At 35.1% G+C, this 25,246-nt stretch overlaps 1 protein-coding gene across 3 annotated transcripts in view; it reads right to left on the bottom strand.

The window, feature by feature from the left end:
* TBC1D22A (TBC1 domain family member 22A) overlaps nucleotides 1–25,246 on the bottom strand; it is a 188,755-nt gene that overhangs the window by 11,214 nt on the left and 152,295 nt on the right. The gene's annotated exons all lie outside the window — the stretch shown is intronic.

The following is a 25,246-nucleotide window of genomic DNA, read 5'->3' as shown; positions in this document are numbered from 1 at the left end:
TGCTAACTGCAATGTAATTATGGTCTGAGTACTTCTGGTCTACCACAGCTCTATTTTGTACTGATAGGCAGAACCTGCAATCTTACTATATTTTATGATCATGAACTTTTCAATATTATACTTTTGGACTGCATATAACTAAATGAAAGGTAAATTAACTTTATATATAATCTTTCATTATTTAATAGGGAATTGCCAACAGCTATATTTTGAACAAGAGTTCAAAAGCTGTGCTTCAAATTTTAGACCATAGTACCTACTTTTAAAGAACTAATGAAGTGTGATACTACTAGAAGTTATTTAGAGGAATTATGGAGACAAGCTAAGGAGGAAGCCAATTATTGCCAGAAAAAATGCCCATTTATCTTTTTAGATAATATAAACCAGAAATAAACCATATGCATACATACAAAGAATTCTAAATGTTTTTATGATTTTATGGGAAATCATATATAGTGCGGAGCCAGAGATAGCCAGGACTGGACAATGATTCAAAAATTTTTTTCCAACCAAAGTTAACCACTCTACAGGCAAAAGAAATACTTAATGTAGGAATGATTTAATTCCTATTTCCCTTACAACATTCTTTTTCACTTGCTCCTATTTGGGATTGTCAAGTGTGAAAGGAAAGGGTGGCATGGATGGCTAGTACCAAGCGGGCATCCCGTCCGGGCACTCGGTCGCTCCCCTGCGTTGCACAGCGAAGCAGCCAGGCAGATGTGCCAGAGCTACTGCCTGGCTGAGACCCTGCAACAGCTGCAGTGGCCGGGCTGGTCACGTGCTGGGCAATGCCAACCTCTAATCCTCTTCCCAGATACTCAGGAGGAAGGGTACCCGCTGCGTTGGGACTCGGCCAAGCTCAGTCCAATTTCTGCCCCTTCAGCCTGCCATCAAAGTAGTAACAAACGCACTGGCTGGTGACATGAAAGCACAGGTCCAGCGCACACCGCAGAGTGCGGCTGACCTCGTTCATTTGCCTTAGAGCTACTTTTCTCTTCTCTCTGCCCCTCACTGTGGATACGTACTGCACCAAGTAAGTAGGGCTCTAGCTCTGAGGCAAGTTCTCTTTTTGTTTTTGAGTAGTGTTTTTCCTCTTTCAATGCACTCAGCAATATTCCCTACGCCGCTGTCACTTCTTATTTCTCCAGCTGCCCTAACCTGCTACATGGAGTTGCAAATAATGAGCTGTATTTCTGGAGTGCTGTGCATCTTATTAATTACCTATGTCTCAGAGTCAGAGAAAACATTTCATTCCTATTGGGCACAGCTGGAATTGAGAAAACTAAGATTTCAAAATCTAGTATTAAAGAGAGAGTAGGAATAGGTCATCTATTGCAGCTTAAGAAATACTTGCTGCAGATACAGGTTAAGAGGCATAAGTGGACCTGGATCCTTCAGTGCAGCTGACCACCTGCATTGCTTCCTGAGCATGGAAAGCCACATGCCACAGCACACACACAGTGTAGGCAGCGATGGCCGAAACAGCAAAAAACAGTCCGGTTTGGATGCTGGATGCAATAATGCTCTCCTTGTTCTCATAATTTCAAAGATTATGGGTGAATTTAAACTTTGATAAGCAGAAGATGGGGAAACACTGGTTTATCTACACTAAGTGGTAAGAGCATTTAAGCCTGCACTGGACACAATCTGAAGGATTTAGGAGATACACGTTCTTGGCAAGTCATAAATCAGTGTCACTCAAGAACTCCCACCCTGAATGTGAAAGTTCACAACCTGTCCTGTGACAGTTTAGAGGAAAAAAACCAAACAAACCAAAAAACCAACCCAAATATTTGCTGAAATAGTGAAGTCAACTTCGTAGATTGAATGCTAAATTTGATTTTTTTTCCTTGTGCATTTCTTTATTGCACATTACCTTAATTATGCTTCTAGAATTTCTTGAAAGGTTTATTAATTCTTTCCAAAGAATTGCCTATTAAACCATCATTCTTATTTATCTTCATTTCGACCTTTCTTTCACACACCATGACATCTTAACCAACAGACCACAGCATACAGAACTCGGAATAGTATGAAACTAACTACAGAAAAAAAAAGGTTATTGAGAGTTTTAACTAGACTGGTTGCACCTTAAAATGGATACTTTTAAAAAAATACGTAAATAGGTTAAAGGTTAATTTCTCCTGCTATCAGCTTACATTCAGCAACTCAAGTGCATAGTGATTCTCAACAAGTATATATTTTTTATTCTTTGATTCAAATATATAATATATATTCTTTGATTTAAATATACATTTTTCTAATTCTTCATTTCAACTGAACGATCTCCCATTAATCTTCTGAAAACATACAGAAGTATGCTATTCTTATAATTAATTTCATATTCTTAATAAGAACTTCATAGAAACACACTTTAACATTCTGAAAATGAAAACTTATAAAAAGTTGATGGTCTTATCATTTTCCTTTCATGTTTTTCTTTTCATGACTACTGAAAAAGATTCCTGGACTCAGCATATTAAAACCTCTAAAACAGCAATTAAAGTCCTGTTTCATTTAGTATGGATCTCTTACACAAGTCATTAGCAACCTTAATTGCTAATCACAAAATATGTGGTTCTAAAGAACTATGCCAGAGAAGCTGTGCTCACTTAGCTGAAGAGAAGATTTACATCTTCATTTACATGGATATGAAAATATATAAATTAATATGGTAAAAAAGTACATTAAAGGACCACACCTTAGCGGATGCTGTAGGTAGCCTTATGTCCTTGTTCTCAAATGAAAACAAAAAACAAAACCACAAGTAATCCCCGTCCCTAAATCTTAAAACAGGAAAAGAAGTTGCATGTTAGATCTTTTTCTTAATGAAACTTACTATCTACATGTTATTATACACAAGTTTGTAAGACAAGGTTAAGGACATAGATTGAAAAACAAAGCAAGCATTGGCACAGAATCTAAAAGATGTTCAACTCCATAAAGTCCTTATTTTTGTAATACCTTTTTATGCTGAACTGTCTCAAAATGCTTCAAAATTATATGCATGTGAAATAGAAGAACTTAAGGTAGTGATACAGAATATTCAATACTCAAGAAAGAAGAGGAAGTCATCTTACTCAAACACTGATGTAAATTCATACTTAAATCAGCCAGTCAATCAAAACCAGTGTTGAGTTCTTCCTTAAACTAGAGAAAACAGAACTTCCATGTTAAAAATCTCATATGAAAATTGAATATCCCAGGAAAAGTCCAGGAAAACTTCTCAGTACTCCAATTGCTACAGCACAGAACAGAATGGTCTTGAACCACTCTGATTATACTTTTTGCCAGATCGTTTTATGAAATATTTTCATATTGCTGGTATTTGGAGATATGTGTACTTCTTATGCACCAAAACATAAATCATAGCAAATTAAAAAAAAAAAAAAAAAAAGCCCAAGTATATCACTTGTCACTAGCTCCATGCAAAAAGCAGCAAATAAAGGAAAATAGATGCAAATATCCAGAGCATAAAAAGTCATGAAGATCAGAAGTCATTCTATTAAAAAAAAAAAATCCAAACAAACCCCATACAAACATAGAACCTGCTGTATCAATTAAGACTTCAGCAATTATGGCAGAATTTCATTTCTGAAATGAATTGCCAATGAGTAAGTTACTAGTCAAGCAAGATCAAAATATTTGTACAGCAGATTCCAACAGAAAATTTACAATTCTGCCTCTCCATAAAGTCCATATGCTACCTACTCTTCTCAGTTTGGTTTTCCTGACCATAATTTGGCAATGCATTTTAAGTGGAACAGTTTGTACACCTCCAAATCCACACATATTCCCCTCTCTACAGTGACTTAAATTTTAACACTGTAGTATGAATAGCTAAAAGCTCAGCAGAAAAGAAGAAAGTAAATCATAAAATACCAATTGAATATAATGAACCACAGGGACAAGAATGTATCAAAATTTTATATATTTCAGACTTAAAGCAATTAGTATGTTTTGACAAAAAGGTATTTCACACTGTAAAATGTTCTCAGTAAAAACTCACCTTATTTTAGAGAATACATACATTAAGGATTGCAGATGCAAAACTGCCTGTACATATAACTTAAGTAGTACTGTCTGAGATATATAATTTTTACATCCGATAAATATGTCACAATGCAGTGCCTACTTAAACCAGTATATTTTTAGAAGTAAAAAAAAAAAAAATTCCTAAACATAATTCAAATGGAATATTGTCAGTTTCCTAGGGGTATAGGACTGAAGGAGGCCATTTCCATTACGTCGTTCAATCACCCACACCACACGAAGCCATATATAGGTGTTTTGTTCTGAATAATAAATAAAAGTTCCCTACTTGCCATGTCAAAACCCACAAAGCATTTGTGCACCTCTAACAGACTTAAGGACATTAATACAGAGAACCGACAACTTGACGATGGAAGAGAAGAACCAAACCACCTTCATGAAGATAGCGCAGTTAAAGGAAAGGACAGATAAAGAATCCGCCTGAAGTTCTAAGCCTCTACATTGGCAGGGAATCTGATAAGTGAAAATTTCCAAGTTAACCCGAGAAACCTCACAAAAATCAATAACAACTAATCCAAAAGTCCCTTCAACTCTGAGGAGAACACCACCGCTCTCATTAAGAAATCGTTTAAGCTTCCTTGGTGAGCAAAGCACGCAGGCACAAGGGCACAAGAGCACGAGACGGGATCATCCAATCTGCACGGGTTCTCTCAACATACAAAAACAACATCCGCCCCAAATCTCTATCCATTCCTTGATGCCTTAAGAGAAAAATATATGAAATTGCATTTCCTTTGTACCTCTCAGAAGAAACGATGCTTCAGTTGAAGTTCCAAAACGGTTTGCATAGACAATCAGACTGAAGCATTAATTCAAATTAACACAATATAAAATTCAATTGTACACTATAAGTTAAAGAATACAAATATTCTAAAACAGTATAAATACTATGTAAGAAACTTGATTAATAACTTTGCTCAAGACATCTTTCAATCTGTTTGGGGACAAAAACCCCCAAACAAGGATTAATCTTACTATACTGCACAATCACAAATTTATCAAGCTTGTCAGAAAATACATACTGCTCTTTTTCTCCTGGTATTTTACATAGAAGTTATTTCATTTTATCTAATGGTTTATAAATCGAAGTGGAACAACTTATATCCTTTTGATCTTTCACCAAAATTATGTTATGACTTTACCCCCATCTTTACCCAACCTTTACCCCCATTACAAAGTGATCCAAATGCATTCCAGAAGATCATTATACTACTGTTCAAGCTTTGTTTCACTAGATTAAATAAGCTACATTCATTTAATATGCTCTGCTAGGGCCAGTTCTTCATTTCCCAGTCTACTGTTGTTGTTAACTGAAGAGATTACATAAAAACCAAACTCATAATTCTCATGCAAGTCCCAGAGAGATGCAATTTTTCAAAAGCAGAGAGACAAAGAATATATTAATGGAACCATGGAAAAATAATAATTCTAAATGGAGTACATGGAAGCCCTAAGGTACATACAAATATCCTAAGGCCCTAGGATTCTAAGACAATTAAAATACTAAGAGATTTTATTTATATAATATTTAATTGCCTTTCTTATATATCACCATACTGATAAAAACAGAAATCTACAACTTCAGCTTTGGCCAACCAGAATTTGAGATCAAATTTCTATATAAGATGATGAATGCCTCAACTCACGGAAAATACGAGTTTGCAAACCAACAGCTGAATGCAGGATTTATTCTTTGCTTATCTACAAAAGAACAGCCTCCAGACAGACACATGAGAGAAGAACTGAGTGTCTTTTCAGTGCAGTGGGTGACAATGGGCTGGGTTAATCTTTTCCAACTGCTGATTTTTAAGATTTCCAAGATGAAAGTCCTAAAAGCGCTTAGGCCGTGAGTACCTCTTCTTGGTAATTCTAGTCCATATATGTATGGAAATAAACAAGTTTACACTCTAAAACTTCACAAAAATCTGCACGTTGAAAGCAGTGGCCCCTGTCACGGTACCAATACCCCACAGCACAGTTTGGCAGAGGAGCACTCTGACAATTGCAAAGCAGCTCCAGATCAGTCATCAAAGACCAAGCAAGTCAAAATCCTTAATTTTCCACTCTGTAAGGATAAATCTTACTAAAAGCATGGAAAAATCAATATGGAGGGAGAAATATTCTTTTCATAACAATTATTTTAGCATGTGACGGATGCTAGTATTACATAAAATAAATATTAATAATAGTTTGCAGTATTTCTCCCAGGTGCAGGGTTCTCACATGTGGTTTTGTAAAAATTCAAATTACATTAAGAAAAGGTTTGTGGCCTTGTGGGCTTCAGAGATTCAGAGAAAAGCTTTGAAAAATCTGTCTGAAGTGATTATCTAATGACTCAAACCCACACATAAACCAAATAGGTTTTAAGGAAAACTTTATGCCTAAATTGATTTTCTTTGGAGAATTGGGCTTTTGACAAAACTATTTCTTTTATAAAACCATCCCTTGCGAATAAAATGCCATTTTGATTAAATAAATGAACATGACCAAAAGGTGTTTACGGGTTTGGCCAAAACTGTAATAACATTCCTAGTGGAAAAATACTTCAGTGGTGCATTATGTAGTATAATGTGATTGATGGGCTGGTTTGTCCACAGTGACTACATCTCTCTTCTGTTCCTTAGCAGGCAGATGAGAGGAGGGATTCCTGTATTTATCACAATAATCTCCAAGAGAGGAAACTATAGCTCAGCTTGGAAGATGTGGCCTTTTCTCACAGAAGGACATCAACTACATGAAATATATCTTTCAGAGGTCTATTACTGGTGGCAATTTTGGTTCGCTTTAATAGGCTTGCCTGCAAGCTGGCAATTCAAGGGCAGCTCTGTGCTATGCTCTGCCATCTTTTCTCTGGGGCAGCAATCTTTAAGAAAGGATGTGGTAGAGAACAATAGCTATTGAGGGTTTCAGACATCCCTGTTTAACCTGTTGTCCTACGCAGATCAGCACCTGAAACTAAGCACACATGTAAGGATTGTGATGAAAAAAAATTAACACAAAGCTTTAGTGTATCAGTTCCTGAGGACTGGATGCAGCCATTGCTATTCACTCAGCTAACAGCAAGCAAACGCTACTGTGCAGAAAATGAATTAAGATGAGATAAATGGGAGCTCTTACAATATTTGCAAAAGGATGTCTAATGCAAAAAACACTACAGAGAGCAAATGAGTTGTCATGTGTAAAGATCTCGCTCTTTACGGCAGCTGAAAGAGCTAACTAGGAGGCTACAATGGCAACAGTAAATCTGCTATAATGGCATTTCTGGAAGAATTTTAAATCCAATTTGTTTACAAGTAGATGACAAAACAATAGGCATTTAATTCTTGTTATTTTACTGTCTTGCAGTCGCAATGAGACAATTTTGTTGTAAGACAGCAAAATCTACATGCACCAGCATTTACGAAACCGTAGGAGAGAACAGAAGATTGAAAGAAAGAAAATTAATCCTCCTCCATCTGCTTGTCTCAAAGAAAGGCATATGTCACTTCATCCTATTACTCAGCTCATACTCCAAAAGCTTTTAGTTTCTCTTTGTTCTCTTATCAGTAGTTTTGATTGAGTTTGGTAGTCAAGTGTACAGGCTCCTGTGATTTTAGTCTTCTCCAGGGTTACACACTGATAAGGCCAATAATTGACGTTGTTATGCAGCAGTTTCTGCTGAAGAAATAAACATGGAAAGAAAACAGTTTGCTTTGTAGAGAGATGTCTCCAGTGACAGCTGTGAATTACTAACTAAATGGAAGCCCTGCCAGTGCATTTAGTTTAGCAGGTCACTTAAATTGCTCAGGAAGAACAACAGTTTCTTCTTTGTTCACAAAATTCCTTTTCATACTGAAATGGAGAAAACAGAGATCCCTTTGTTGTATTTACTGAAAATAAATAAAAACATTGGTTTATGAGAGAAAAATACCTTATAGTAATCACAAAGTGCTTTTCCTGGAAACTTACAGGACAATGAAATCAGTTTTTCATTGTGTGGAAGATTTGATTTAAAACTTGGACAGTAACAGCATCTCTGTAAAATACAAGCCATAAAGCAAGGCTTACAGGAAATGTCTCCAGATCATACACACTCCGCATGACATCCTTCCCTTCCTTTAGCAGGAATCAGACAAAACACAACTCTTGACAACACGTGCAGATGATGGGACCCCAATTTTGCAAGGTGTTCCTCCCAGCCTGCAAAATGCATTGCTCGACCTGTAGGGAGTTTGGTCTCAGCATCCTTAGAGCTGTAAAGCTCTGAACAGAAAACATACATATATTTCCTGTTACTTCATATGGGCTTCCAAGATAAGGAAGGACACAATGTACTGACAGAACAAAAGGAACTTGTTTCTAAAGTTCAATTATGTTACTGGACATGGTGAAAAAAATTAAAAAAGAACACTGAAAAAGAGCAGTGATTACTCAACAACTACTGAAGCCTTTTTAAACAAAATAGTGCTTTTTCTCTGCAACTAGGCTTTATAGAGATCCACAATTTTAGACTCATATTTTACGACAGCAATGTGGTTCTAACACTGTGTGCTTCTTAGTTGGTAAAGAAAACTAAAAGTTACTAGATATCAAAACGTTTAGGAGGTAATTGTGTGAAGGCAAAAACATTACACGTTTTAGAAATGAGGACTGCCATTTCAAAATTGTACTCTAAGGCCAATTCATTATCTAATTGTTTCAACAACTGTGAGCACTTCAGATGCTTTCTGTATCTATACACTATAGGCGTCATGTATGTCAGTGGGAGTAATCTTTGCGAGATATACAACACAAATTTTGGGCTGATTCCTAGAGTCATAGATGTTAAAGCCAAAGATCATTACTTACCTTGGTATGACCTCTTGTGCAGATAATAGGAACTAAACCTAAATATTTTTTTTTCTTTCAGGAAAAACATCAATTTGAAATCCTTAAGAGTTGCAGAAATTCATTACTTATTTTGTTAGTGTCTTAGGATTTTTTTCATATCAAATTTCTCGTATATTAATCAACTCTCCTACTGGTTTTCTTTTTGACAAATATTTCAAGCACTTCAGACAGCTTCTCTGAGCCTTCTCTATGTCTTTGTCGCAGTTTAACCCCAGCCAGCAACTAAGCACCATGCAGCCGCTCACCCACTTCCCCCCGCCAGTGGGATGGGGGAGAAAATTGGGAAAAGAAGTAAAACTCCTATGTTGAGATAAGAATGGTTTAATAGAACAGAAAAGAAGAAACTAATAATGATAATGATAACACTAATAAAATGACAACAGTAGTAATTAAAGGACTGGAATATACAAATGATGCACAATGCAACTGCCCACCACCTGCCAAATGACGCCCAGTTAGTGCCCAAGCGGCGATCCCCCCGCCCCCACTCACCCCAGTTTATATGCTGGGCATGACGTCCCATGGTATGGAATACCCCCTTTGGCCAGTTTGGGTCAGCTGCCCTGGCTGTGTCCCCTCCCAACTTGTTGTGTCCCTCCAGCCTTCTTGCTGGCTGGGCATCAGAAGCTGAAAAATCCTTGACTTAGTCTAAACACTACTTAGCAACAACTGAAAACATCAGTGTGTTATCAACATTCTTCTCATACCGAACTCAAAACATAGCACTGTACCAGCTCCTAGGAAGACAATTAACTCTATCCCAGCTGAAAGCAGGACAGTCTTTGACTTCAGACATCAGAACTGGATGCAGTATTAAAAAAAAAAAAAAAAATATTCACCAAAGGGCAAAACAAGCTCTTAGGTTCTTTAATTTAAGGATCCAATTACTCGCATGTGCCACAGCATCACTCTGGGAGCTCAGATTGAGAGCTGTAAGCAATGCCCTCTAGGATATCTTCAGAAGCCAAGCATCCCAGGCTACAATCTCTGACTCCAGAGATATGACCTATTCTAATTATCCTGTATTTGCAAAAATTTTTCATTTGACTATATCAAAATACAGCTCACTTCAAGAGGTCAACTGAACAAGTGATTCAACATTGGTTTATATAACTGCTCTGTTCTCCTCACTTTGTCAGAATGGTAAATTTGTGTCATCCACAGGTTTTTATTACCCGCTATTTTATTAGTGGAAATGCTGAATAGCATCATGCCAATTACTGACTCCCACAGAAGCTCACGAGAAAAATCTCTTCTTGAACACAATTAACTAAAAGATGTTTCTTTAGTCCTCCTGGTATTTTTGTGATACTGTTAAATGCTATTTAGAAGTTAAAAACCCAAACAATTCTCCCCCCCCCCCCCCCCGAAATCATTACATTGCACATTTACATCTATCAACAAATATGTAATATCACCGAAGAATAAAATCCAGTTTTACTGTGTTGTCTGTTATCTAATGCAGATTCACTTTTCAGGAATAAAGGTTGAAATGAAGCTGTTAGGAATGACACTGGGGAAAAAAAGGTTTCATATGTTCTTCTTAACTGATAGTAAGACAATTGGATATGTAACTAGATATATAATAATTATTCAAAAAATACTAAGTAAAGCTGATAGAATTTAATACTTATAATTAAAACTGTATCTTTTTTATCTTCATGAACATAACAATATTATTTTCTTCCCACTGAGTCTTCTGAGATAGATAAACAAAAATGTCACAGATACAGGAAGAACTTTTATGTTACAAGCTTGCCATTAAAATCCATTAAAGAAAATAAAGCTATTTCTGCAGACAATATTAATAACTCTTATTATTATTATTAGCTGACACACTGTGGTCACTAGAAAACCAGTCTCTTTACAGTATTATCCTCTTATACCTTGGAGCTTCCCTATTTACAGTCTTCCTGAAAATTAGGTAAAGCCTATGGATAGCACTCTCAAGTGTACAACAATGCCTACCCATGAAGAGAACAAACCCATCACGAAGAAGAGTTCTGATAAGCTATAAATGGTAGACACATTAACAAAAAGTAATTGAGTATTCAAAATCCTCATGGAAGCAAAACTAAATATCTAAGACTATCCAAATAGCTAAAATTACCCCAAATAATTTTAACTGGAATGGATTTATTTCTGAAAAGTAAAGAAAACATAAATAAAGGTAATAAAACATCAAATTCTTTCATTACAGTTTCACATTCATGACCTACACTGTATCACTTATTGGTAAGTAATCATGCTGCCACAAGGGAAATGATAACACGCTCAGCAAGGCTGAAATAGGACGAGACTGCACCCTTGCAGCCTCAGCCAACCATAAAGTCAGTCTACTTAGGATGACTGGAACCACTCCAAACCTAATGCTACTTCATTTACTTTCTTACATTCTGTTGAGATAGAGAAGTTGCAGTATAGATTTGGAAAGCCACAACAGTCCACTGCTGATTCATGCTGCTAAATCATGCTGTTATTACATTATATTTATGCTGCTATCACACTATTTTATGATGAGAGACTTCATTACGGTCAGAGCCAGAGCAGATGATGAACTATATGTCAAGAAGAAACAACACTTGCTTGCCTGCATTAAAATAAAGTCTATACTTCAGGTGAAATTAATTCTACTGATAAAGAAGCATTACAAGTTTCAGATACAGTCACACAGAACTCTGTTTCAATGATTAAACAAACACACAAGCATGTTTTGCCAAATGAAAGGTTTAGCTGTTAATCACATGGGGACAGCAGTTGAGACTGTAACAGAGTTCTTATTTTCCTTTGATCCAAAGAGACTATCTTTAGCTGAATTAGTTTCAGTATAATTTGTTGACACACTGGCATTGCTTTTCTACAGTAAACGTCCTCTATTATGTAGATATTTTTATCCTAAGGCTCAAATTATTAAGACAGGCAAGTTTACTGAAGACAAAATATGATAATTCTGCAACTAAGACAAACTCAATGTTTACGCTGAGAAAGAAAGAATTTTGATGAAACCATTCAAGATACAGGACGATTGTAATGTAGCAAAAATGAAATCTGGACTGATAAGAACATCCAATGGAATTTGCAAGAACCAAAAATCCCCTCCAGTTCCAAGAAGTGTACTGTTTTGTTAAAAGGATATAACTCAAATGTCATGGAAAGTTAACGCATTATGTGCTGTTTCAATGCACAAATCATAGTTGGAAGGTATATAGATGAACACATTAAAAGTCTATTTGGTAAAATAAACCCCCAACTATACTAGCATAGACAGCCTCTTCTGCTTTGGATGGCTTTGGTTGGGCTTTGTAGGTTGTTTTTTTTTTGTTGGTTGGGTTTTTTTAACATGAAGGGAGATTCAATACCTTTGAAGTTTTGCCAGTCCTACAATTTCTGGTTCTAATTTCATTTTCTGTTGGTAGGTGGTCTTATCTGGTTTTGGTACTCACTTAAGATCAGCTGAGAACAGTATTACCCAGAATTAAACAGCACTTTTTAAAAACAGGGATGATAACAGAATATGGATGTAAAAACCTCAGCTCAGCTTTTTCATCTTATTTTCTGCCAGGATCTTATTATGCAGTATTAACAATGATATGTGTTAGTCTCAACTATAAAATGGAAAGTGTAAAACCTTCACATCTTGGTAAAATGCTCTGCAAATTATACTTGAATTGCTCTGTATATTTGCAAAACATTTTTGGTTTTGAAGCCTATTTATTGAACTTATATTTTATTGATTCTTAATGTGCCCAAGTGAATATGCTTTGAAAAGAAGTATGATTGTATTTATGCAACAGCAGTGTGCCTCTGGTTCCCTGAGGTCCTACTCAAAATATTCAAAAGACTATGCCTTTTTCTCTCTGTATACAATTCAACTCTTCGACAGTAGCATTTACTAAAAATGGTGAGTTGAATTTGTCAAATAACTCAACTGCCGCCAAAACTGTACTATTATTCTGGTTCACTTAAAGCCATTCAAAGACCTGGAGGATTATCAAGGAACTACTTTATGGATAAGTGAACAAAAATCAGTCCTTATCCTTGCATCCTTCCCAAAGGCTTATTAGACAATTATATTCTTCATACCCATTGTATTTTATGTATATACTTTTCATCTCATTCTTTTTTGTAGAATAAGCAAAATAGAATTCTATTTCAATTATGACAATGTGATTTTTAGATGCAATCAGAACTACTTAACCATTCCAGCTTCTCACTTAAATGTAATTACAAAACTGTGCCAAAACTGTAATTTTAAAAGTTTAGCAAAAGTTAGACACTGTCAAGAGTCCTCTGTCTCTAAACAGGTTTTTTTGCTCTTTGTGTATGATTATCTCTTAAAAAGTTGCAGGAAAAAAGTTTCCTACAACTTGATTTTGATTAAGCTAGTGATTTATGAATTCTAGGACAATATTAGATTTTCATAAATTTGGATTCATTGTGTTGTTTGCACACTAATAGCGTTAATTAGGTTGTGTTTTTCTGAACACTACAGATTTGCTAAAGCATTTTGCCCTGTATGTTCTGTAGTTGAATGTAACAAAACTGTGGTTCCTCTGTATCTTGGAAAAAACTTTATCAGTTTGGGTTTTTTTTTTAAAAGCCTATCATCACCCTGAGTAATATCCTGATAATATGGAGAAACATAAAATACATATGGGTGCCATCAGTTGTAACTATACATCCACAGTTCTGTTTTTAAAAAAAACAACCAACAATAAGACATTTAACCTGCATTAGAACCAGCACTGTAAAATTCTGATCTCTAACAATTGGATGACAGTAATTTACCTGCAATGTCCATTACACTGTTGCAAAATAACTACTGTAGAATTTCATCTTACTTTTTGTAAGTCTTTTATTGAGAAGTATAATTCAGCATAGATTACAGTTAGATATAGTGACCAAGACAGAAACTTATAGAGTTTCTCACTATAAATACTGATAAAGTAACTGGATAAATCACGTTATATGATTGCCATAGGTGCAGTGAGTGACACTTGCATCATTTCTGCTTTGTAGTTTACTCCAACAACAGCACAATATGCTACAAAATCCAGCATCAGTTAACCACACCAACATTTCGTCCTTTCTAGATTTTCAGAATTCCAGACTTGGAAAAAACCAAACAAATCCAAGTACTACTCTTCACCTCAGTAAAATGTTGTTATGCATCATTAAATATCTCATACATGAATGCTTTAGGAGCTCATCAGAATATATGGACCCGAAAACTAGATTTTCTATAACACTGTTCATAAAGAAACCTCCTTTAAAACAACAATTACACTACATTCAGTCCAGGCCAGTTTCATTCACTCTGGAAGTTGCATTTACTATTCATTTTTGTTGCCACATCTGGGCCTATTTATTGGGTGTCAGTTCATTCTGCAAGGACAACCTTCAACAAAAACAATCAAGTAAGGGACACAAAACCATATTAAATATCTTCCTGCAATTAAAACAACAACATTAATGAAAACAATAGAGGAAAAAAAGCACTTGATCTAGCACAAATCTCACCAAGCAATTTCCATTTAAAAATTGAGAATTAATTCCTGAGGCAAATAGGAAAAGCTGAGCAATGACACTGTAAGGTTAATGGGATCGATCTAATCACATTCAAAATAAGCAATTTTCAGGGAATATAATGAAACAAAGATTTTGGTAAACTGCAGAACTTTGCAGATATGTAACACTAGGAAATCAGCTTTACAGGATTAAAGTGTTAGGATCCTACAGGTTTTACGGTACCCAGAGTTTGGGAAAGAAATTATTACTATGCCATTATTACTGGCCATGATCTTAAAGTTCTACATTCAGGTAACTCTCCATGTCCTCTGCTTTTTGTAATCCTTTATAGTTCCTTCTTCAAGAAACTCTGATTTTGAAGAGACTATTATGGTAGATAGTCAGGGATCGAGTGATATGTTGGTAATACCCTTTTTTAGGTTGTTCTGCTAATTAGTCACTATACAAAATAGGTAGTAACGAAAAACTTCAAAATAAATCAACAAAATACATTAAATCAACTATTGGCAAGAGTATACAGAAAGCATAGTATGATTTTCCAGAATAATTGTAAGTAAAATAAAAATACACTCTAGGGTTAACTCAGTTACAGTAAAGGGATAAAAGTCATTGCTAAAGAAGAGTTAAAACTAACTTGTTCAGAAGTAGAAACTAGGCATCTTATTGTTTGTACATTTGAAAATCATCTTCCTATTGCTACCACCAAAACCATACTGTATTCAAAGCTATAATACTAAATTCCTTAAGCTCAAACAATAATAATAATAAAAAAATAGAGCTGCACACAAAGGGGAAGGGCTCGGGACTCTCAGTCAAGTAACTGCCCCAAAGAATGAATGCATGCTAAAGAAACATGTTATCTTTTCTTTCCCATGAAAATGTTCAGAATTTAAAGGTATCTTTCAAGCAATACCAATTGTATAAACACTATGCTCCATAGTTTTTCTCCACACAACAGCAAGTTCTACAAGTGGAATTACGTTCAATATCTCTTTCCCTCTATTCAGCAGTCTCCACTGGATTTGCTCTTGGATACTTAAGAGCTTCCCTCCCTCCTCCTTATTGAGAACGACTCTGGTAACAGCCAGTCCAGGAAATGGTATTTGGGCTTGCAAAGAGACTTTCAAACCTTCAAGGAAGTCTTCAAAGAATATTCAATATTCAGACCAGTAAATGTAGGCATTTAACAGATTAATTCTAATTTCTGCCAATGCCATGTTCCTTTGCAATTAATACAGTGAAACAAATATTTGCAGACGGTAGGGTGAGATCAGAAGTGACGGATCCACACTCGCGTCTTTCCACTGACTACAAATGTAATTTAAAGTGACTTTATTTCTAATTTACACCTGGCTCACAGGATTGGCTTTATTTCATTAAACCCTAAGCCTAACTACATAATGTAACCCATTTTCAATCTAACTGGTCTCTGTAACATGAATCATATCGACATGTAATAGTTGTACTGAACTATGCACCTGGTTAACATCTTTCTTTTGTTACTTAAAAGATTAATATTTGAAGAATAAGGAAGACAAATAATAGCTAATGTCACACAATTGATTTAGCAAATACAAATGACTGCTAATTTTGTCATATAATTGCTTTGTTCTTTTTGAAGCAAAAGCAAACTATTCAAATAGTAACTTAATTTGGAACTAACTGAAGAAAAACACTGTCTAAATGTAATTTTTCAAATGGCATGAACATTTGCATGGAAGAAAAACCAGAGTATTCAAGATTATAAATTACTATATCCCTTCTTGAAGATTTTTTTTAATAGTAAACCAACGTAAAAGTATTACACATTTACACTTGTGTGTTTAGAGTCAAAATACATCTCAAAATTGTTCTGATGAGTGACATAAGATTTCTTAAGACCCTTGCTCTTCAAGCATACTCCCCACCAACTTGCAAGAAAAAATAGCTGGCAATCACTGGAAAACAATTCTCTGTATTATTCTTATCTCTTACACATTTCCTCTGGAAACACCCTCTGCAGCTTTTACAGTGATGTACCTTGTTCCCTTTTAGATGTTCTCAACTAACGTACTAAGGAAAAGGCACTTGTTACTATGTCCCAGTACCTTGATTTTCAAATTTGTCAAACTCCTGAGTTATAAATGACTTGGTAAAAGCCATGTGCCTTGAAATTACACTTAAAACAGATTAGGGCAAAAAATGAAAATAAAGTTACTAAATCTCAACACTCAAAGAGTACAGTTACAAATATTTATAAAAGATGAAAAAATTAAGAAAATATATTTATTCTACTTATATCAATATCAAAACCTGAAGACCCTTGTCCTGTTTCTTATCACCAAGTTTTCACCTTTCTACTTTTCATGCTGCGTTCCCAAAAGAAGTCCTACCGATATAGTATGCTGACCCTGTAGAGCTAGTCTCCTTCAGCAGGGATTTTCAAAATTTCTGTTTTGGCAATCCTATTTCAATATAAATGATTTTTTTTAAAACTATATTCTCTAGAGTAGAAGATGGGTCTGTTAAAAACTAGACAGATCTCCCAAGATAAGTCGCAGCTGCAGTAATTAGGCATATACCTCTTTCCATAAGCAGCTAAATCTACTACCCAAGGACTTCTGGTTTCACTCAGTTGCTTTGGAGCGAGCAAGACTTATATTTTCACTGACTCCTGTGATTTATCTAATAACATTAGAATAGTTCATAGCACAGAGTAACTTCAGAATATCAGCAGAAAATATATGTATTCAAGCTACTTGCAATTCAGTATCCTTGTGCTATAACTTGCAATTTTACTATGTACAACTGTTCCAGATATTTTGAGGAATAACTATGACTTCTGGGAGAGGGAGCTAGATGGGAAGAGGGCAACAGAAACAGATGTGCATATTTCAAACTCAGATACAGAACCAAAAACTTACCTGTATTACTGGAGGTCAGTTAAATATTATTTTTAAAAATAAGTCAGATGTGAGTAAAGTATTATTACTATGAACTCTTGGCCTACAAACTCAAACAAAAGAAAGAAAAAGAGATGAATTTAGGTATACAAATATGCACATTTCTAGCTGAATGAAATGTAAATAAAAAATTGGGGGTTTTGTTTGTTTGTTGGAGGTTTTTTATGATTTCAGTTCTCAGTTTTGCACATTTAAAGTCAAGCTTTTGAGGAAAAACAATGTATAAAATAGGAAAAATAGGCCTACAATCTCATCAGAAGAAAAGGACTGCAGAAAGCCACACTGAAGCTTCAGAGCTAAGACAGGGTAGTGTTAGGAGTTTTATTTCCTTTTTCATGCTTCTTAAGCCATTTTTAGTTTACTGTATAAACTGGTCAGAATCTTTCAGTAACCTTCTAGACAGAGGGCAACTCCTCCTCCTGCTACAAGGCAAGCACCACGAGTTTCTCAAAGTGAAAAGAAGGATGAGGTACAGTCCACCTGTTATATTGTAGTTTAATATTAAAATTTTGCAATAATAATTTCTGTTGGACAAAACTTGTATTTCTAAGACTATATGACAAAATATCTCTGTGTTTAATTTACAATATACTCACATGTGGAGATCAAGTCAAGATATTCACGATAATCAAAAGATGCAGAAGCTTTTGACTAAGTTGAGTAGGCTTGTTAACAGAGCAGTCAAATTGAGACTGTAATAGCTGAAGTTGGGACCAATGGACACCTGATGTTTCTTCCCCTGTAAGACTGTATTTAGATACAACTTTTACCAGTCACTCATTCTCTGTTGATTAAGCTCTTTGCATGCAAAAATAATGTCAGTAATTTTATTACTGTAAGTTGGCTCTCCTGAATAGAAATGATTCAACAGTGCTAACTCCTAGTTATCTACTACCAGTACTCAGAGATTAAGGACCAACGTCTTTAGATTGCTAGCTATGATGTTCAAAGTCTAAAACAGCAGAGCTTCCAGTTTCTTGCAATGCATGACAATATATTGACTGTCTTCCAGAAGTGCTCACAGCAGGGAATAAAATCACAGCAATTTTAGTAGTCAGGTTCTTTAAAGTTAGAAAGATTTCCATATTCACAGTCCTTAACTCTTTACAGGTTTTGGTACATTCACAGAAAAGACCCTGTTAACTTCCATACGTGGAAGAGTGAGGGCGCAGGATCCAGAACCACAAAACTATCTACCATAGAGCTTAGAGAGAAGAGGGGTAAACTCTCCTCTGTTCAGAAAATTAATCTGTTCAGAAACATTACTTTTTCTTGCTGTTGTTGTTAATTGAGAAACATTTATTTTTACTGCAGTAGCAATGGGAACTGTCTAGCACAGTACACACCAAGAAGCTAAATTAAAAACATATTTATTAGTTATGCCTCATATCATGTGAAGTGAGAACTCCTGTACTTTAATGCAGAAAAAGTAACTATTTAAAAACTCACATCATAAACTAGGAACAAGATCACAAAAGATTAAGGAAACCTGTATTACCATAGCTGACCATAAATAGATGGTATAAAATCACGTTTCTGATATACGACATGTTTCTATAGTAGATAATCACTAGGAAAGATATCAATATTAAACTTTTTAAACTAAACTGCAGACAGCAGTGTGAATTGAATTTGTCTTCCAAGCATCTTGTTATTCAGTCGCCTCTGTAACCACCTACTAATCCCATTTTTAGGGTGCAAAGTTACATTATTTAACTTGTGTAGTTGTAGCAAATACACACTCTGACAGGTGTACAAAAATCAGGTCTTTCTTTAAAACCTTCTCTTTCAAGTGATTTTAGCTCACACACAAGAATCTACTTCAATAGAAATGTTACTTCCTGTGAAAAGTGAAATAAAAAATATACCCGTAATAAATGTAACAGTCCAAATGTTGATAAATGCAAGCTACAGACTCCTTTGTGATTGCATACAAAGTCTGTAATACTGTAATGAAGAAAACTGGCAGACAAGTCCAAGAATGAAATGAGGAGACAATATGCTCATCACCTATATCTTCCTAGAAAACATTTCTAGGGAAGAAAACCAAGCATTTTCAACAGCTCTGGTTTTAAACTGTTCTTGTTATTTCAGACTTTCATGTTTAATACTAATATCACTTAATATAGGTATGAAATCCTCTGCAAGAAAGATAATATGCTTTATCTTTTCTTTAAAACCTGACATTAGGCCTGATGTAACACAAGCCAGTAACCTTTAGATGCCAAGGGTTCACTCATAAAAAAACAGAGCACTATTCCTCTATTTCAGGGAATTACATAAAGCTTCAGGAACTTTGGAATCTAATACACAGAAAACAGACCACAGGTAGAAACAATTGCCTTCACACCCCAAAAATGCTTACAAATGTGAAGAACAAGACTAAAAGGACAAGCTCATGTGCTAAATGAGACTTGAAAAATCAGTACTGTATTCTTACCACAAATCAGAAGATATTAACCTGGGCCTCCTCTACTTTTACGTGAAAGAAGAGGGCAAAGTATTCAAGTGAGCTGAGATTTAGGATGAGTGGTAGGTAGTAGTGAACCTTCTAATCTTGCACTGATTCTAACTAAGTGATTATTAAAGAGGGAAGGAAAGGCAAAATAAACCAAAGGTATTGACAGTGCTCACTCCACCACTAAGCTAAAGATGCACTTCAAAGTCACCCTGTATCTGACTTTCATTCAAATGCAGGCACTGTGAAATGTTTCCCTATCCTCTGGAACAGGCATCCATCTTAAAACTAACATAGACAAAACCTAAGATTTAGTCTAAGAATAAACCTGACAACAACTTCATAAGGCATAAACATTTACTTCAGTAATAACAATAACTTTAACTTCCTTAAAATTTTATTGATGATATGATGTAGGAAGGTGGTGCTTCACATTATAATTTGAACTAACATTAGCTTCTAATACTTCACCATAATTAAACATCTGAAAAAAAAGCAACAGTATTTATCTAAATTTTAAAAAGGACAGACAATTGTGCATGCATTCATTTTGGTTATGACATCAATAAGGCTTACTCCCTAGTATTTATATAAAATAGTGATTAAAGAATCATTATTTTGAAGATTATACAAATCAGAATAAAGGACAGTCACTACCTTGAAGATTTTATGGCTAAGCATAAAACAAGAGACAACAAATTCACAGAAAAGTAAAAAGCAGCAACACAAAACTAGTCAATGTGACTGTACATGCTATTAACAGACTCGAGCCTACCTGTCAAATCTATTCTGGGCATTGCAGAAAAACAGAACTTACATAAGGATTTAGAAGGAAGTAACTGAATATCTGCATTAGAAGCTCCATTTAAGTAAGACAGTCAACTTGGGAGATAGCACAGATACTTTCTTGTGAGCTCAAGTGCGTGATGAGGCTGTCATCACTGGCTGATAAACTGGCAGTCAGCATCTCGACACTGAATATGAGATGACATGTAAGGTGTCGGTATTAGTCCATTAAAGGCCTTGAAAGAGAAAGTGTCTAAGTTTTCCTTGGTGCTATAAAGGAAAGGGAGCTAAAAGAGATACAAAGTAAGAAAAAATGATGGACTGAAAAATGATCTCTACAGCTTCTTTGCAATCTGGGTGAATATAAATGAAGCAAAAATGCATTTGTGAAAGCTGAAGAAAAGGACATTGCAGTAATAAAGATGTGAGTTGATGACAGCATGGGTGAAAATGTCTGTTAGACAGAAAAGCCTGTATCTTAGAATCAAGAAGAAAAAAAATCTGCAAGACAGATTCCTTACCACAACATATTGAATATATTTTTATAGCTCAGCTATGTCAACAAAATGATAACTTACTTAAACTGAGAATTTGGACTAAATCTCTAATATCCAACAGTTAAACCAGTACAGTCCAACATTACTATTAGCTTATATTCAGTTTGACAGCTGAATCTAGTCCCTGAAGTCCTGTTTCCTTACAAATCTTTCAGATATCCTGTATACAACACCATTAAACTCAACAGCCATTATTTTCTATTAATATTTTAATTCTAAATACGCTCAAAATCATGCTTGAATATTTTGTCACTTAACAGCATCAGCCCATTCACATCTCAAGAATTCAGGAGAATTTTGGAATTATGGCTGTAGTTAGGAACATGAACAAAAATAAGTCAAAGTCTACGACATGCTGATGAATAGAAAGGTCTTCATTACTTGCATCTTTAATTACTTAGATAGTAGAAATTAAATGAATTTCACATTTTGCATTCACATTGCAAGTCATACTTTATCACATTAAAAAAAATTTGTATTTTTATCTATATTCAACTTAGTGCTTTTTTTTCTTTTTTTAATCTGACACTAGTATGGAACCAGTGAATTAACACAGAATATTTATACCATCAACAGAAATATCAGAAGCCAAGAATGACCCGTTCGATCCTATAAAACATCACATCGGTTACAAAGGAAAACCTGAGCCAGAATTAAAAGTTTTGACATTTACTGTCTGCCCATTGTGTTCTCTGTTCCCCAACATGCGAACCGAAAACTGCTAATCTGAAGTATGGCTAGAGCTACAGAACTACCCAAACTAGCTTTTTGTACCTGGGTTTGTGGAGCATCCTATGTAGGTATACCAGACCCTCTCTCTCTAGAAGCGAGAACCACAGAGAATAACAATCTCTAACCATAACTAAAACACTACCGTTCTTTTCAGTAATATTAATTTTTGTATTATACAGGGGCATGAAATATTTAAAATGTCTACCTGAAAATATATTGGTATAGTTTCACTGCTATCAAAAAGTGACCATGGGAAATTTGAAAATTGCATGTAATAATTTTTGCCCTCATTATATAGCATTGCATCGTCTAGCTCGTTGCATGAAATAACCAATTTCAAAATGGGATAAAAGCTTACTAGAAAGGCTACTGATACCTTTTATTAAGCAGAACAAAATGTAAGCAACTATAAATTCCTAGCAAAACAAAAACATTTGACATTTACCCCCCTCCCCAGCTTCCTAAAATCAAATGTTTTCTCTTGGGAGACTGCAGTTTGAAATAGTTCTCCTTTGTTCTCCAGTGTACTGTATTTTACAGTAGTCAGACAGGAACAATTTATAAGGACATGGAATGCACGAGTGGCATGGAATAATCTGTGGAAAATCGAGAGGTCCCAGTTTTCATAAGGCAGAAACATGGGACAATTTCTACAAATAACGTTGTAAATTGCTCTAGATTTACATATAAAGCATCACCTTTCTCCTGACTTATCTGTTGCTAAAACTTATGTTAACCTGCAGATCTCATGTTTCAAAGGAGGTCTACATTGACATCTTATACTTGATGAAATAGATGGCAGTAAGAACAATAACTTGTTAAAATAGATTAAAATGAAGACAACTTCCACCATGACTTGATTATCATCTTACAGTGAGAAAATTATTTTATGTTCTTTCAAACACGAAAAATACGGGATTAGCATCAACACAGTTTTATATGTTTGCGGTACAAGTTTATATATACCTGTTTATTTATACACATGTATACCTATAATATATGAATATAATATATACACATGATTATTTGAAGATTTGGAGGCCTGAGTTGGAACATTTATTTCTTCCTCTATTTCCCTCCTCAAAACATATTGCTGTTGACACCATAATATTTAATTCTACAGACGTAAACCAAATACCAAGTAGTTTTCAGGTTGTATCACTCCGTAGTATTAGTCCAGCCAGCCTAACTCCTTTCATTGCAAAATTTCTTTCTCTGCTACACAGCAATACACACCAAAAAAAACCCCCAACAAAACCAAACAAAAAAAACCCCAAAACCAAGAAACATACACACACCTGCTGTCTGTAATAAGGAACTATTATCCTGAAGGGCTGAACATTTGGTATATATATAGGTCTATTAGTTAATCTGTTCATATGAGGAAGAATAAACTTCATACTTTTACTGATTGCGTAGGTTGCAGCAAGACATACTCAAGAGAATGGAATTAAATACCTTGAGCAAAGATTATTTACAGTCATCGTCCTGTCTGTAACACTCCTGATAATATACTTCATCAAATAAGAAAAAAGTATTGCATAACCAAGTCCTTTAAAACTGATCTTTGATTCAAAATCTGCTCAGTGCCTCATCTGACATATCACCAGACCTGATGTTCTGGGGAAATTATTCTGCCTTAAAATTCCCATGAGGTTTTTAATTCTATTGAAAGAGGTCAAACAGACATGTAAAAGAGCAGCATCAGTCTTCACAGCTAGTACTAAAGAACCAGGCCATCTGACTAACAATTAGCAGAGACTTCCCTCATCTCTGTCACATGCAGAAAACCAAATACAACACACACTACGTGCAAGAGAAATGACTGGATGCATGTTTTGATGATTCTTGATACAGTTTACAGAGCAAAAAAATTCAGTCCAAAAAGTACTATAGCTATGACTTCTCAATACTGTGAATTCAATGCAATCAGAGTACTCCAACAACACATAATGAACTTCCCAATTTTCCAATGCAGTTTAAATGCCTATTACTTCAGCTACTACTTTGAAGATTAGGCAATGGTCTACAGCTATTATTAACAAAGCAGAAGAATAATGGATTTTATTCTTGCCTGTGGGAGATAAGCATCATTTGGAGAATTGATAACACTTTAGTTTAGTCATTTTACAAGGTCATGTTACACAATAAAGAAGGCCAAGCCTTTTAGTGATAACATATGATAGTGATAAAACTAGCACTAGTCTACAGATCCTCAAAATTACTAATTGCATTTCTATGTTGTAAGCAAGCTAAAGCAGTCTGATAAATGTGTTCCAGTGTGTTCCTGATTTATATAAAGAAATTAAACCATAAAGAAATACCTTAATTATTAAATAAGTAAACAAATCTGAACATATGTAAGGAGAACAAAACAAATCTTCATAGTACTATACCTTGGGATTATTATTTAAACATAGTTGTAATAGATTCGGTAGAGAGGAAAATTATGAACTTTGGTGCAGGAAGTCAACAGGAAAAATTTAACAGGAAGGATTAACAGTGAACAATTGCAGTTGAGAGGCATGGCTGCCGACATTAAAGTTGGTTTTGACAAAATACCATAAATTGAGAAAATCTGACAGTGTTAGCAGGTAGTATAAATTAAAGTTGTTATGTTGTGCCCTTTAGGCATTTATGTATTGCAAAGACAGGCAATGACAGTTAAAGTGCTCTGAATAAATCATTTTATGAAGAAAGATGAAAAAGACTGAAGTGATACACAAATTTACACAATAGTTCATTTGTACAGGGCAACAGAGTTCAGTCAGATGGAGAGAAAATAAGCTGATAAAGGGCCATTTCCCCGGGGCAGGCAACGGTGGGGGCTTTGCAGCATGGTTTGTTGTTTGTTTACAGTCAGCCTGCAAACAGGACTTTAATGCCTTTCAGCCATTGCACGTGTATCATAGGGTAAAATTAAATATAAAATATTTCTATGAAAGTGAACTGTCACCAGTTCACAAACATAACTGAACTTCTACAGGGGTATGCAAATTATTTGTCTATTACCATACACAAATCCCACTCCAAACAACTCCCTGATATGCTCTTTGCTGGAAAAATGTAAGGTTTTGAAATGCAGGGACCTGAAGTAAATGCTCTTATGGTCCTTTTATTTCCTGCTGAAAAACAGGCTCCTTATTTTAAAAGACTGCTTGCCTACCTTTTTTGAAAGAATGAACATCACCTTGTGAAGAGTGTGCTGTTATATTATACAGATGAGAAATTATAAATAAATAACTCCAGTGTTGCATTTAAGATTAAAAAAAAAAATCCAGTTACCTTTTCAGAAAATGTCTGTGAGAAACCAAGGCTCT

This window comes from Buteo buteo, chromosome 4 (genome assembly GCF_964188355.1).
Source record: "Buteo buteo chromosome 4, bButBut1.hap1.1, whole genome shotgun sequence".
NCBI lineage: Eukaryota > Metazoa > Chordata > Aves > Accipitriformes > Accipitridae > Buteo > Buteo buteo.
The sequence above is the reverse complement of the archived record's forward strand: the minus strand, read 5'-3'. Positions and strand labels throughout refer to the sequence as shown.